This window comes from Schistocerca gregaria, chromosome 3 (genome assembly GCF_023897955.1).
Source record: "Schistocerca gregaria isolate iqSchGreg1 chromosome 3, iqSchGreg1.2, whole genome shotgun sequence".
NCBI lineage: Eukaryota > Metazoa > Arthropoda > Insecta > Orthoptera > Acrididae > Schistocerca > Schistocerca gregaria.
In genome coordinates this window covers 667719176-667733064 of record NC_064922.1, presented here as the reverse complement: position 1 = coordinate 667733064, position 13889 = coordinate 667719176, and positions in this window count along the sequence as shown.

Here is a 13889-nt window from a genome sequence, read left to right as displayed (position 1 = left end):
TCCCTTCATTCTTCATTATTTCCAAAAAGTCCTATCTATACCTGCTTTCTGTATTTTTCTCGTATAAACTCTCAGTGCATTTCTTCAAATTCATCGCAACTCATTCTCTTAAATAGGCTACCCCATCTTAATCTTACTTAAATCTACTGACCTCAAATGCATAAACTAAGGGATGAGGCAATGCAACAGCACACAACAATTAATACAAACAGCAATGAAGAAAATGGAAATTGTCAAAGCAAGCAGCAGCAAATCTAAATTAGCACAGCAAATGCAACATTACAACTAATATAAGGCAATGCACAGCAAACAAGAAAAATAGATCCATAGTAAAACTTGCTGAACACATTAATAAAAAGTCAAATTCAGCGACATTATTCCTGGCAAAAAACAGCAGCAAATGCTATGACCTATATCTAAACATGACAAAGCTCAAGCAGAAAAAATATTACAGAAAAAGTGGGCATCTTTAATAACTATGTCATATCTTAACACTAGGGTGATGCATCATCTCAAATTACACTACTAAATAAGTTACCCAGTCATTGATAAAAATTATGTATGCAATTTCTGTGAAGCGAAATGTCTTTTTGTGCTCTCTCGTTTTTTTAATTAGATTATAAAGTTGTTATTTACTGGGTCTGTAGGCATAAAATATTTATATTAGTACATCTATAAAATTTTATTTAACCACTGCTGCAGTGCAGCTAGAAACTAGATATTAAACAAAATGAGCAATATCTCAACTGCAAAAACAATAGATGTAAAATTTTTCTCATCATTTCATTAGGCATTTTAGTAAATATCATAAGTTAAGATCTCCTCATTGTAATCGTATGTTTTCAGGTTTGAGCGTGTCGTATTTACGATGCTTTCCACAAAGAAATGTCAATAGCAAGGATAATGGCCTCTTTTTTTCTCCACCTGTGTCTCTGAAAGGCACACACTAATGCTTTTTTCCAGGCGACTGTCATGCAGCTGGGTGCCCATGAAGCATTACGTGCAGGTGGTCACTTAACTTTCTTACCGAAATATTTACGACACCAGTTTGCACTATAGTGACAGTCTCATATAAAAATATTTCACAGGTCAAGAATTTGCGTTACAAATCTGTAGAAATAAAATCCTATTGGTATAACAGTGTCCAAAAAATTTTCGTCGGCATTGTAATACATTCACGCATTTACGTACATTTCATAACTCTTAAAGTATGATTCTTGGTTTTCAACAACCTTTTTCACAAACCAGAGTCCCTAACCACTACTCATTATTCCTTGCTTTATTACAGATATACATATTCGTAGACACTTCTTCAATATTTCATCATAATAAATATATAATCAAATTCCTCATATAGCATCAGCTTATTGATCATAAACATACCGCAACAACGTAATACACATCGTCATCATAACATCATAAAACCTCAGCCAAATCTCAAAATCGTTGTAGCTTCCTCCAATAATTTCAAAACCTAAAATTCTCTGCTCATGTCAAAAGTGTCATCTACCTCAAACGTACTTTAAAAATCATGACCCCATACCAAATACATCATTCAAAGCTCTCATAGTATCACAATGGTTCCGAAAAAATATGAACAGTTCACACAGTACAGCAAAATATCGTTTCATAAGTGTGAAGTTATCCAGCTGTATAATTACCTAAACGTCTGCCACTGATGTAGTAAAATAAATATTTGTCTCTCTCAGTTAAATGATCAGATAGCTGTCTAATTCTGTGTTACAGAAATATGGTACCGATGTGTAAAGTTGTATAAGCAAATACCATATTAGCTAGGGCTCCTTGTGCTTGCCACACACATGGTACACAAAGTAAGAGTGAACCCCCCCTGAGAATTAATGTAATTATACCCTCATGTGTTACAGATTACAGCAATGGAATGAAAGTTATCACAGAAAACCTTTGTATCATTGTAATTCAAAAATCTTTGAAAATATATGTTTTAAGTACAAAATTAATCACTCAAATACGTGTACTGAAGCTCTAAACTGTGCGTCTTGTTGTAAGATAATCTCTGTGGAAGTGTCGTAGTTATCGTCCTCCGAGCTAAGTTCTGCAGAAGTCAGTGTACTTACCTCATGATAAACAAAAGTGAAATGCTGTGCGTATAGATATCTTAGTTATTACGCTTATTGCCGTGATGAAGAAAGTACTGTGCTGTAACGTATTGTTGTGCTACGGAAAAGGCTGTCTCCTTGTAGCTATACCACAAAAGTTACTAGTAAAACATGTTCTTCTTTCCAGAAGAATTCAGAAAAACTGTGCAGATATAAAACACATACAGCGCAAAAACAGTAATATAAATTGTGTCACTCATTAGTAGCGTCGTGATATAATTGTGTAGCTGTCAAATAAACTAACCACTGTGTCATCTGGTATCTTGCAGAAAGTACTTTAAATCCAAAATGTATTTTCAAGTAAACCAAAATGTTGGATTAAAATCTCATTAGCAGTACCAGTACATGTTCTAAGCATGTAAGCCTGATACTCGTTACGTAATCGTGCAACTAGCAAGCAAGAATGTACAAATAACAACACTGTGTCGTTTGTTCACTATAACAATTCATTCGTAATTTCTGTTTAAATATGTTGGCTAGGTTCTAGACTGGGTAGTGAACTTCAAAACATTCTTGGATGTTAACAGTTTTTAAGTCTGACAAAGCATACTAGTAACGTGAAGTGAAAATTTTTATGGAAGAGACTAAGTTATAAAGCAGATTATCTTTCAATAAACGGTTTTGCATGTGAAATGTGGTGCAATCCTTTACTCTTCTTAGTACGCAGAGTTTCAACTTCAACGCAATTATCATGTGGTATAGTCGGATTCTGTAAGGTCCATTGTAAACTAGAAAGAATTTGTGACTCAAGTGTTTCTTCTTATGTGACAATGAATGAGCTTTAATGAGAACTTTCTGACCAATATGTAATTTCTTTGTATTTGCTTTATAGTGCAGTTTTCTCCTTTTGTCTGCTGCAGATTTTATATTTTTAATAGCTAAATCAATTATGTCTTTGTGTCGAAGTTTACGTGTATTCGGAAAAGATACAAGCCCTCGGATTCTGTTCGGTGGTTCTTCATTCTTTAGTACAAGAATAGGTGGTAAAGCAGTGGAGCCATGAGGCATTTCATTCAGCACGTTTTGAAATAAATGTAAATATCTGTCCCAATGCTGATGCTTTCTGTGACAATAAAGTCTACAAAACTTATTGATTTCTTTCATAACCCTCTCAGACGGGTTACAATGTGGTGAGTACAATGAAATAAAAACAGGTTTGATTTTATGGTTCTGAAGAATGCGTGACCAAACAGCAGATCTGAATTGCGGTCCTTTATCTGAAATGACTTTACTAACGTGTCCAGCTTCACATAATTTTTTTTTTTAATAAAGGCGTTAGATACAGAGCGTCCTGTGGCTTTACGTAACGGAGTGAAACAAACAAATTTTGAAGTAAGTTCAACAGCGACTAGAACGTACGAAAATCCATTCGAAGTTCTGACAAGGGGTCCCAAGAGATCAACAGCAGCAGATTCTTTTAATTTAGAAGGAATGATAGGAAACAACGGAGCACGATGTGAGATAGTAGATGGTTTCGCCTTTTGACAAGGTTTACAAATAGACAAGACTCTTCGAATTCTCTTTTCCATATTGTTCAAATAACAAGTCGTTCAAAGAATATGATAACATTTTCGTGGGCCAAAATGTGCATAGCTGAAATGAATGTACCAAATGAGCTTATTAACAAAATCGTCCGGATTGCAAAGTACCCATGGCTTGTCATCAACAGTGCAGCGTATGAACAGTATGTTATTTCTAACCAGATAATAATGCCGAATCTGTGTGTGTGTCTTTTCATGCCATTTGCTTTTGATGTCTTTCCAAATCGGATTTTTATCTTGTTCATGAGCAATCTCCTTTATAGATGTGGTGATGAAGTTTTCAAAGGCGACTTCCTGAATGTAAAGAATACTGAAATTTTTCTCGAGGTTGCCTTCTGTGTTACTTTTCTCAAGCCCAGCAGGTGCGCATGACAGTGCGTCCGCAACAACGTTCTCCTTGCCGGGAATGAAGACTATTGTGAAGTGGAATTCTTGCAGAAACAATGCCCAACGTTTTAATCTGTCATGATTTAATTTTGAAGACATAAGAAATTGTAACGCGTGATGATCACTGTATACATTTACGTGCTTGCCAGAAAGAAAGAAATGGAATTTGTTAAATGCCCAAACGATAGCTTCTAATACAGTAGCGGAATATTTCTTTTTCAGATTTTGTTAGCACTCGGCTAGCAAAAGCAATGGTTTTGTGAACACTAGTGTCATTTTCTGTGGCTTCTTGAAATAAATGGGCACCAAGACCGACTTTAAAAGAATCCGTGCTAAGGCAGAAATCTTGTGATAGATGTTGATGAACTAGTATTGGCGCGTTAAGTACCGATTATTTCAAAGAACTGAATTTCATGACAGCTTCTAATTCAGTAACGGAATAATTTTTTCAGTTTTTTTTTTTTAGCACTCGGCTAGCAAAAGCAATGGTTTTCTGAACAGTAGTGTCATTTTCTGTGGCTTCTTGAAATAAATGGGCACCAAGACCGCCTTTAGAAGAATCCGTGCTAAGGCAGAAATCTTGTGATAGATGTTGATGAACTAGTACTGGCGCGTAAAGTACCGATTCTTTCAGAGAATTGAATTCCAACTATGCTTGTTCGTCCCAGTTCCAAATAGTATTTTTTCCGGTGAGAGAACAAAGTTTTGGTGTAACTAAAATTTGCATCTTCAGAAAACGAGGGTAAAAATTTACGAGACCTAGAAAACTTGTTTTTTGTTGATGGAACTGGAATGGCTCTGATTGCTTCCAACTTTTCAGGATCCGGCTGAATGCCTTCAGAAGAAATAATATGTCCCTAAAACTTCACCTTTGTCCAACAGAATTCTGACTTTTCCAAGTTAACTGTAATTCCAGATTCTGCAAAAATACGTAACACACTGTTGAGGTTGCGATTATATTGTTCCAATAAGGCTTCTGCTATTAGAATATCATCCACATAAAAGATGATGTGACGTTTTAAGAAATCAGGTAATATGGAATTTAGCCCGCGAATGAACGCTGCCGAAGAAATGTTCAAACCAATAGGATGTTTCCGAAATTGATAACAAACGCCGAAACAAAGAAAAGCTGTGTATTTTCTACATTCTGGATGAAGTTGGATCTGATAAAAGCTGGATCTGAGATCAATAGAAGACAACACTTTTACACCAACAAAATTTTGAAGAAGTTCTTCCATCATTTGCGGCCTGTCTGTTTCAGGAATGATGATAGTATTGATTTGTCTCGAATCTAAGACAAGCCTGATCGATCCATTTTTCTTCTCAACAACATGTAATGGATTGTTGTATGAGCTTAGCGCAGGCTCAATAATACCCTCGTTAAACATAGATTGTATTTCTGTTCTAACACGGTCCCTATAACGCGCAGGAATTACGTATGGTGTAATTTAGTATGCTCACGAACACGAAATTGGTATTGAAATCCCTTGATTGTTCTTGTTTTGTGAGTAAAAACTGTGAAATGTGCTTGTAAAATCTCAAAAAGGTCCTGCCTATCAGTGTCATTACAATTCTCAATTGTTTGAATTTTATTCTGAATTAACTCATTACTTTCAAATATGCCGTCGATACCATCCCTGTCAGTACTTGCAGAGTGATTGTTAGTGTCTAGTTCCGTAGAAAATTCCGAACTGTTGTCTAACAGAAGGTAAAGCCGATTAATTTCCTCGTCATGGTTTGAGCGCCAATCCTCAAATTTCAATGCTATTGACTTACCTTCTTTCTCTAAACTTATTTCAGAATCGTGAAAGTTTAAGACTGCTTTGTATTCATTCAAAAAGTCTACTCCCAATATAATTTCCGTCGACAATAATGGAACAATAAGAAAGTTCATAGAGAAGCTGCGGCTTTGGCAAAAGAATTCTAAGTTGGTTTGTTGGCGTACATCTACACTTTTTCCAAAGATTGCACCTTCTAATTTAATCTTACGTAACGGAAGTGTGGGGCAATCGTTCGATTTGTTGCATTTGCTAATGGCTGTTTCACTAATTACTGAAATGGGACTGTCAGAGTCAAGTACTGCCGTAAATTTTACGTCATTTACTGTAATGTGAATCACAGGATATGCAATGTTGATATGTTTTACGTCGTGTTCCTGGAGTAAGATGTCACTAATGTCTTCCATTTTTAATTAATTACTAGCTACGGCAGCTGCGTCGTCAGTTTCATAAGTACGTTTTGTGGCTGCCAGCGGTGTGAGTCATTGCCTATTGTCTCTTTGTTGGTTCGCGTCGTTATTGAGATTTGTAGACCTAGCTTCTACAAATTCACCTTGTCGAGAGGGTCCCGCCCCGTTTGAATCCCGCCAGTTCTGATGCAATTCAGGTCTGTCGTTACGATCATATCGTCTGTCGTCATGTCAGTAGATTCCACAGCTCCTTTCTTGTCGGTCACGTTTTGGAGAATTTCTCCCTGAATCGTAACTGCGCGCTGGACCGTTGCGTCTTAAGTTATTCTGTCTCCCTTGATAATAATGATATTGGTTCCCATACCCTCTGTTTCTCTGATTGTCTCTGTGATAGTCACTACCGCGGAGAGGTGATCTTTCCCTATAATTATTACTACTCTGCCAACGGTTGTCATACGGGTGGTGTCTGTTTTGGTCACGATTTGTTTTGTGAGAATAGCCTTGTCGTGTCCAGTTATTACTTCTTTCATCGCGGAATTGCGACGGATGTGACCTGTAATTGTTGTGTTTCTGTTTCCGCGTTCCGCGATTGTCGGTATCAATTTCCAATTCTTGTATCAGTCCCTGAAAAGCTTCAACATCATCTTTGCAACGTCCTGCTAAAATAACATGTCGTAAATGTTCAGGTACGAGGGTCGGTCAAAAAGTAATGCCTCCCATTTTTTTTCTACTTAAAAAAATTAAGTTAAGTGAAAAATTTGAATTTGGCGCCATTCCTCAAACCTTCTTCTGCAATCCACTGCAGTAGTAACTTTCTGTGTCAACAGGTGGCAGCACAGCAGAAGTTTGTAAGATGGCCGACATCGATGTTCGTTTGAGACAGCGTTGTGTGATTGAATTCTTGAATGCAGAAGGTGAAACGCCCATACGCATTCATGAAAGACTGAAGAAGGTGTATGGTGTTGTGACAGTGGATGTCAGCACTGTTAGACGATGGGTTCGTCGTTGTAAGGAAGCTGAAGGGCAAACACCGTTGACTGACGAAAAGCGGAGCGGCAGGCCGGTGAGTGCAGTGACTCCACACAACATTCAGCAAGTTGATGACATCATTCGTGGTGACCGTCGGGTGACTGCAGATGAAATGTGTCGCATTATTTCTCTTAGTAAAGGCAGTGTGATCATGATTATTAAACAATTGGGGTACTCAAAAGTTTGTGCACGGTGGGTTCCAAGAATGTTAACCCATCAGAATAAAGAGGCAAGGAAAACAATAGCCTCCCAACACTTGCAGCGCTTCCGTTTGGAGGGAGATGAGTTTCTGAAAAAAATTGTGACCGGGGACGAAACATGGGTGCATTTTTTTGAACCCGAATCAAAGAGGCAGTCAATGGAGTGGCGTCACACAAGCTCGTCGAGGAAGAAAAAATTCAAAACTGTGCGATCGGCAGGGAAAGTTATGGCAACAGTTTTCTGGGATACAGAGGGTGTGATTCTGGTTGATTTTTTGGAGCAGGGATGCACAATAAATTCTGTTCAATACGTCACAACCCTCAAAAAACTTAAAGCACGTCTTCAGCGAGTTCGCCCAACAAAATCAATGGCAGATGTTCTTCTTTTGCATGACAATGCAAGACCACACACCAGTCGTCACACCTCTGACGAGATTGTCAAAATTGGATGGGAAGTTTTGCCTCATCCCCCCTGCAGCCCTGACCTGGCACCATCAGACTTCCATCTGTTCGGGCCACTAAAAGAAGCTCATCGTGGGATTCATTTTGAAGATGAGGAGGCCGTCAAAACATCTGTGCGTCAATGGCTTAGGAAGCAGAGCTGTGATTTTTACCGTGCTGGGATACATGCCCTTGTTCAAAGATGGACCATAACTGTAGAGATGGGCGGAGATTACATTGAAAAATGACAAAATGATCCTCAATGTTGTGGTTTTCAACCTATGTAATTGCATTTAAATTTCCTGACAATTAAATGTAGAAAAAAAATAGGAGGCATTACTTTTTGACTGACCCTCGTAGTTTGATTAGGCAAATGCGGATGAGTTCTGACGGGCTGTAATGGTTTGACAAGTACTAATTCTTGTGCAACATGTCTTCGAAATATTTCACAAGACTGGAGAATTCAGATTGTTCGAAATGTTTCATCATTATGATGCTATGTTTTACTCGGTCTTGTGAAGCTTGAGACCAATATGTTGAGAGGAAGATATGATAAAATTCTCCTTCACTGTGGCAATCGTGAATGACCGTTCGCATTCTTACAGCTGGTTCATTCTCCAAATAGTCACACATAAATTCTAATCTGTGCTCTAATGACCAGTTTGGAGGAAAACAATGAGAGAATTGATGAAGCCACGCTTGTGGATGGATGTCGTTGCCGGAATTCTTAAATGTTTTGAATTTACGTGTAGTAATAAACAGCTTATAGTCAAAATCATAATGTCAGCAAGTAGCATATCGGTCACAGCTACGTCATGTCGGCGGTTCCATTTCAAAATGCGGTGCACCTGGCCAATTCCTTTCATAATTTCTGATATGCGCTGTGTTATTATTTTGTGGTTTTTCCGTATTTCTAAGACCTTCTTCCCGTGTTGGTGCGCGAGTGTCCTCTGAAATACGTAATTCTTGTATTACCTGTGTCTGCTGATCTTGTACTTCCCGGATTTCTCTTTGGTGTTGCGTATTAATTTGATTCTGATTTTGTTTGAATTTTCCTAATTTGTTCGCACTCTTCTGTGTCATTCAGATCATCATCTACCTTTGCAGGTAAGTTAGTGAACTGATCCGAAAGTTCGGCTACTTTCTCCGATAGTGTACTTATTTCCTCGGTGTGTTTTTCTGAACCATATTTCAGTGTGTCCATTTGTGTTGAAATCTTATCTACTGTGTCCTTTAAGTTTATCTGAGTTTTTGCAAGTTGCGTAACCGAATCGGTAGATGCAACTCAGTCAATTTTAGCTTGCAAGGTCTCATGATTTTCATGAACAATAGTTTGCAGTTCTTTTATGGCTGATTAGTGATTCTGTAATGTATTTTCATGCCGCTACAAAATAGGTTGGAAATGCTCAAAAATTTGTGTTTTTACGTCATTACAGACTTTTTGACATTTCGATTCGATTTTATGCAACTTAGTAGTTAAATCTTCACGTGTTTGTTCAAGCGTATGTTCCACTGAGTCTAACTTTTGAAGCTTTTGTTCCATTGTGTCTAACTTTTGACTATTTTGTTCCATTGTGTCTAACTTTTGAAGATGTTGTTCCATTGTGTCTAACTGTTGCTGTTTTTGTCTCTGATTTTGTTTCATTTGTTGCATTAATTGCAATAATAATGTATTTGTGTCCGGAATCTGTTCCTCTATGCTTTCCGGCAGTGCATTTGCACCGCGAATATTCACATTTTGACTAGCAGAAAATGTGTCTTGACTTATTTGAGAAAACGGTGAGGACCCAAAACCTGAATTTACAGTATTTGCAAGATTGTGTCCTGTCATTTCGGAATCCAGAGGCGAGTTGTTGCCGACCGATCGATCGATAATGCTACCCTGTCCACTAATTGTTTCACTGTGTACACCATTATTTGCCGCCCGCTCCATTTTCCTGTGCACAATTACCAAATTACTAATTCGAATGTCTGTTAATTCACTACACAGTGGTGCTGATAAGCTACGCTCGTCGTCACTATTATTTCTCAGTTTACTTTGGAGCCTAGTGTTACATTTTTCACACGCCATTATTGTCACAATATTTCACTCGACAACACAGAAAAACACAATTTGAAGAGCAAAAATAAGAGAACACATTAACATAGCACTGAAAATAATACCTAGTTAATTGCTAGCGCAGCTGCTAAATACATAGTGCAAATCTACATGCATGCCACAACTGTTTTACTGTACAACAATGAAAGACTGCAACTACAAAGGAGATTCTCTCTACAATTACGTGCTAGCAATAAACAATCCCTCCATCAACCATGGACCTTGCCGTTGGTGGGGAGGCTTGCGTGCCTCAACGATACAGATGGCCATACCGTAGGTGCAACCACAACGGAGGGGTATCTGTTGAGAGGCCAGACAAACGTGTGGTTCCTGAAGAGGGGCAGCAGCCTCTTCAGTAGTTGCACGGGGCAACAGTTTGGATGATTGACTGATCTGGCCTTGCAACATTAACCAAAACTGCCTTGCTGTGCTGGTACTGCGAACGGCTGAAAGCAAGAGGAAACTACAGCCGTAATTTTTCCAGAGAGCATGCAGCTTTACTGTCTGATTAAATGATGATGGCATCCTCTTGAGTAAAATATTCCGGAGGTAAAATAGTCCCCCATTCGGAACTCCGGGCGGGGACTACTCAAGAGGACGTCGTTATCAGGAGAAAGAAAACTTCTACGGATCGGAGCGTGGAATGTCAGATCCCTTAACCACGTAGGTAGGCTACAAAATTTAAAAAGGGAAATGGATAGGTTAAAGTTAGATATAGTGAAACTTAGTAAAGTTCGGTGGCAGGAGGAACAAGACTTTTGGTCAAGTGAATACAGGGTTATAAATACAAAATCAAATAGTGGTAATGCAGGAGTAGGTTTAATAATGAATAAAAAGTAGGAGTGCGAGTAAGCTACTACAAATAGCATAGTGAACGCATTATTGTTGCCAAGATAGAAACAAAGCCCATGCCTACTACAGTAGTACAAGTTTATATGCCAACTAGCTCTGCAGATGATGAAGAAATTGATGAAATATATGATGAGATAAAAGAAATTATTCAGGTAGTGAAGGGAGACGAAAATTTAATAGTCATGGGTGACTGGAATTCGTCAGCAGGATAAGGGAGAGAAGAAAACATAGTGGGTGAATACGGATTGGGGCTAAGAAATGAAAGAGGAAGCCGCCTGGTAGAATTTTGGACAGAGCACAACTTAATCAAAGCTAGCACTTGGTTCAAGAATCATAAAAGAAGGTTGTATACATGGAAGAATAATGGAAATACTAAAAGGTATCAGATAGATTATATAATGGTAAGACAGAGATTTAGGAATCAGGTTTTAAATTGTAGGACATTTCCAGGGGCAGATGTGGACTCTGTCCACAATCTATTGGTTATGACCTGTAGATTAAACTGAAGAAACTGCAAAAAGATGGGAATTTAAGGACATGGGATCTGGATAAGCTGAAAGAACCAGAGGTTGTACAGAGTTTCAAGGAGAGCATAAGGGAACAATTGACAGGAATGGGGGAAAGAAACACAGTAGAAGAAGAGTGGGTAGCTCTGAGGGATGAAGTAGTGAAGGCAGCAGAGGATAAAGTAGGTAAAAAGACGAGGGTTGCTAGAAATCCGTGGGTAACAGAAGGAATATTGAATTTAATTGATGAAAGGAGAAAATATAAAAATGCAGTAAATGAAGCAGGCAAAAAGGGATGCAAACGTCTCAAAAATGAGATCGACATGAAGTGCAAAATGACTAAGCAGGGATGGCTAGAGGATACATGTAAGGATGTAGAAGCTTATCTCACTAGGGGTAAGATAGATACTGCCTACAGTAAAATTAAAGACACCTTTGGAGAGAAGAGAACCACTTGTATGAACATGAAGTGCTCAGATGGCAACCCAGTTTTAAGCAAAGAAGGGAAGGCAGAAAGGTCGAAGGAGTATATAGAGGGTTTATACAGGGGCGATATACTTGAGGACAATATTATGCAAATGGAAGAGGATGTAGATGAAGACGAAATTGGAGATAAGATACTGTGTGAAGAGTTTGACAGAGCACTGAAAGACCTGAGTCGAAACAAGGCCCCGGGAGTAGACAACATTCCATTAGAACTACTGACGGCCTTGGGAGAGACAGTCATGATAAACTGTACCAGCCTGTGAGCAAGATGTATGAGACAGGCAAAATACCCTCAGACTTCAAGAAGAGTATAATAATTCCAATCCCAAAGAATGCAGGTGCTGACAGATGTGAAAATTACCGAATTAGCAGTTTAATAAGTCACAGCTGCAAAATACTAACGCGAATTCTTTACAGACGAATGGAAGAACTGGTAGTGATAGACCTCGGGGAAGATCAGTCTGGATTCCGTAGAAATGTTGGAACACGTAAGGCAATACTGACCTTACGACTTATCTTAAAAGAAAGATTAAGAAAAGGCAAACCTACATTTCTAACATTTGTAGACTTGGAGAAAGCTTTTGACAAAGTTGACTGGAATACACTCATTCAAATTCTGAAGGTGGCAGGGGTTAAATACAGGGAGCGTAAGGCTATTTACAATTTGTACAGAAACCAGATGGCAGTCATAAGAGTCGAGGGGCATGAAAGGGAAGCAGTGGTTGGGAAAGGAGTGAGACAGGGTTGTAGCCTCTCCCCGATGTTATTCAATCTGCATATTGAACAAGCAGTAAAGAAAACAAAAGAAAAATTCGGAGTAGGTATCAAAATTCATGTAGAAGAAGTAAAAAGTTTGAGGTTCACCGATGACATTCTAATTGTGTCAGAGACAGCAAAGGACCTGGAAGAGCAGTTGAACGGAATGGACAGTGTCTTGAAAGGAGGATATAAGATGAACATCAACAAAAGCAAAACGAGGATAATGGAATGTAGTTACATTTAATCGGGTGATGCTGAGGGAATTAGGTTAGGAAATGAGACACTTAAAGTAGTAAAACGAATTTTGCTATTTAGGAAGTAAAATAACTGATGATGATGTTCGAAGTAGAGAGGATATAAAATGTAGACTGGCAATGGCAAGGAAAACGTTTTTGAAGAAGAGAAATTTGTTAACATCGAGTATAGATTTATGTATCAGGAGGTCGTTTCTGAAAGTATTTGTATGGAGTGTAGCCATGTATGGAAGTTAAACATGGACGATAACTAGTTTAGACAAGAAGAGAATAGAAGCTTTCGAAATGTGGTGCTACAGAAGAATGCTAAAGATAAGGTGGATAGATCACTTAACTAATGAGGAGTTGTCGAATAGGATTGGGGAGAAGAGAAGTTTGTGGCACAACTTGACTAGAAGAAGGGATCGGTTGGTAGGACATGTTTTCGGTCATCAAGGGATCACAAATTAAGCATTGCAGGGCAGCGTGGAGGGTAAAAACCGTAGAGGGAGACCAAGAGATGAATACACTAAGCAGATTCAGAAGGATGCAGGTTGCAGTAGGTACTGGGAGATGAAGAAGCTTGCACAGGACGAGTAGCATGGAGAGCTGCAACAAACCAGTCTCAGGAGTAAAGAACACAACAACAGTGAGGTATCCTCGGCTAAGGGTCGACATATGAAACGTCCCCTGAGAAAAATATACAAGACTGTGCTTAAACTAACACACAATATTTTTAGCGCAACGCAATCTGACTTTCAAAAATCCGTACCAAATAATGGCCCTGACTAGCATTAACCTATGCCTTGCACAAATCACTTACCTCACCAAAAATCTTCGTTTCTCGAACTACTCCAATACAGCGAGCGCCACTCCTGCCAGCTAAATAAAAGATTCAAACTACTGAAGGCACTAACTACTGATAGGCATAGTTAGCAAATGAAAGATTTTGATAGAGAACAAACAATGTATTTACCTCAATAGTGTTCAAAAGTCATAATGTATATAGCAGTTCATGACCTCCAGTTTTA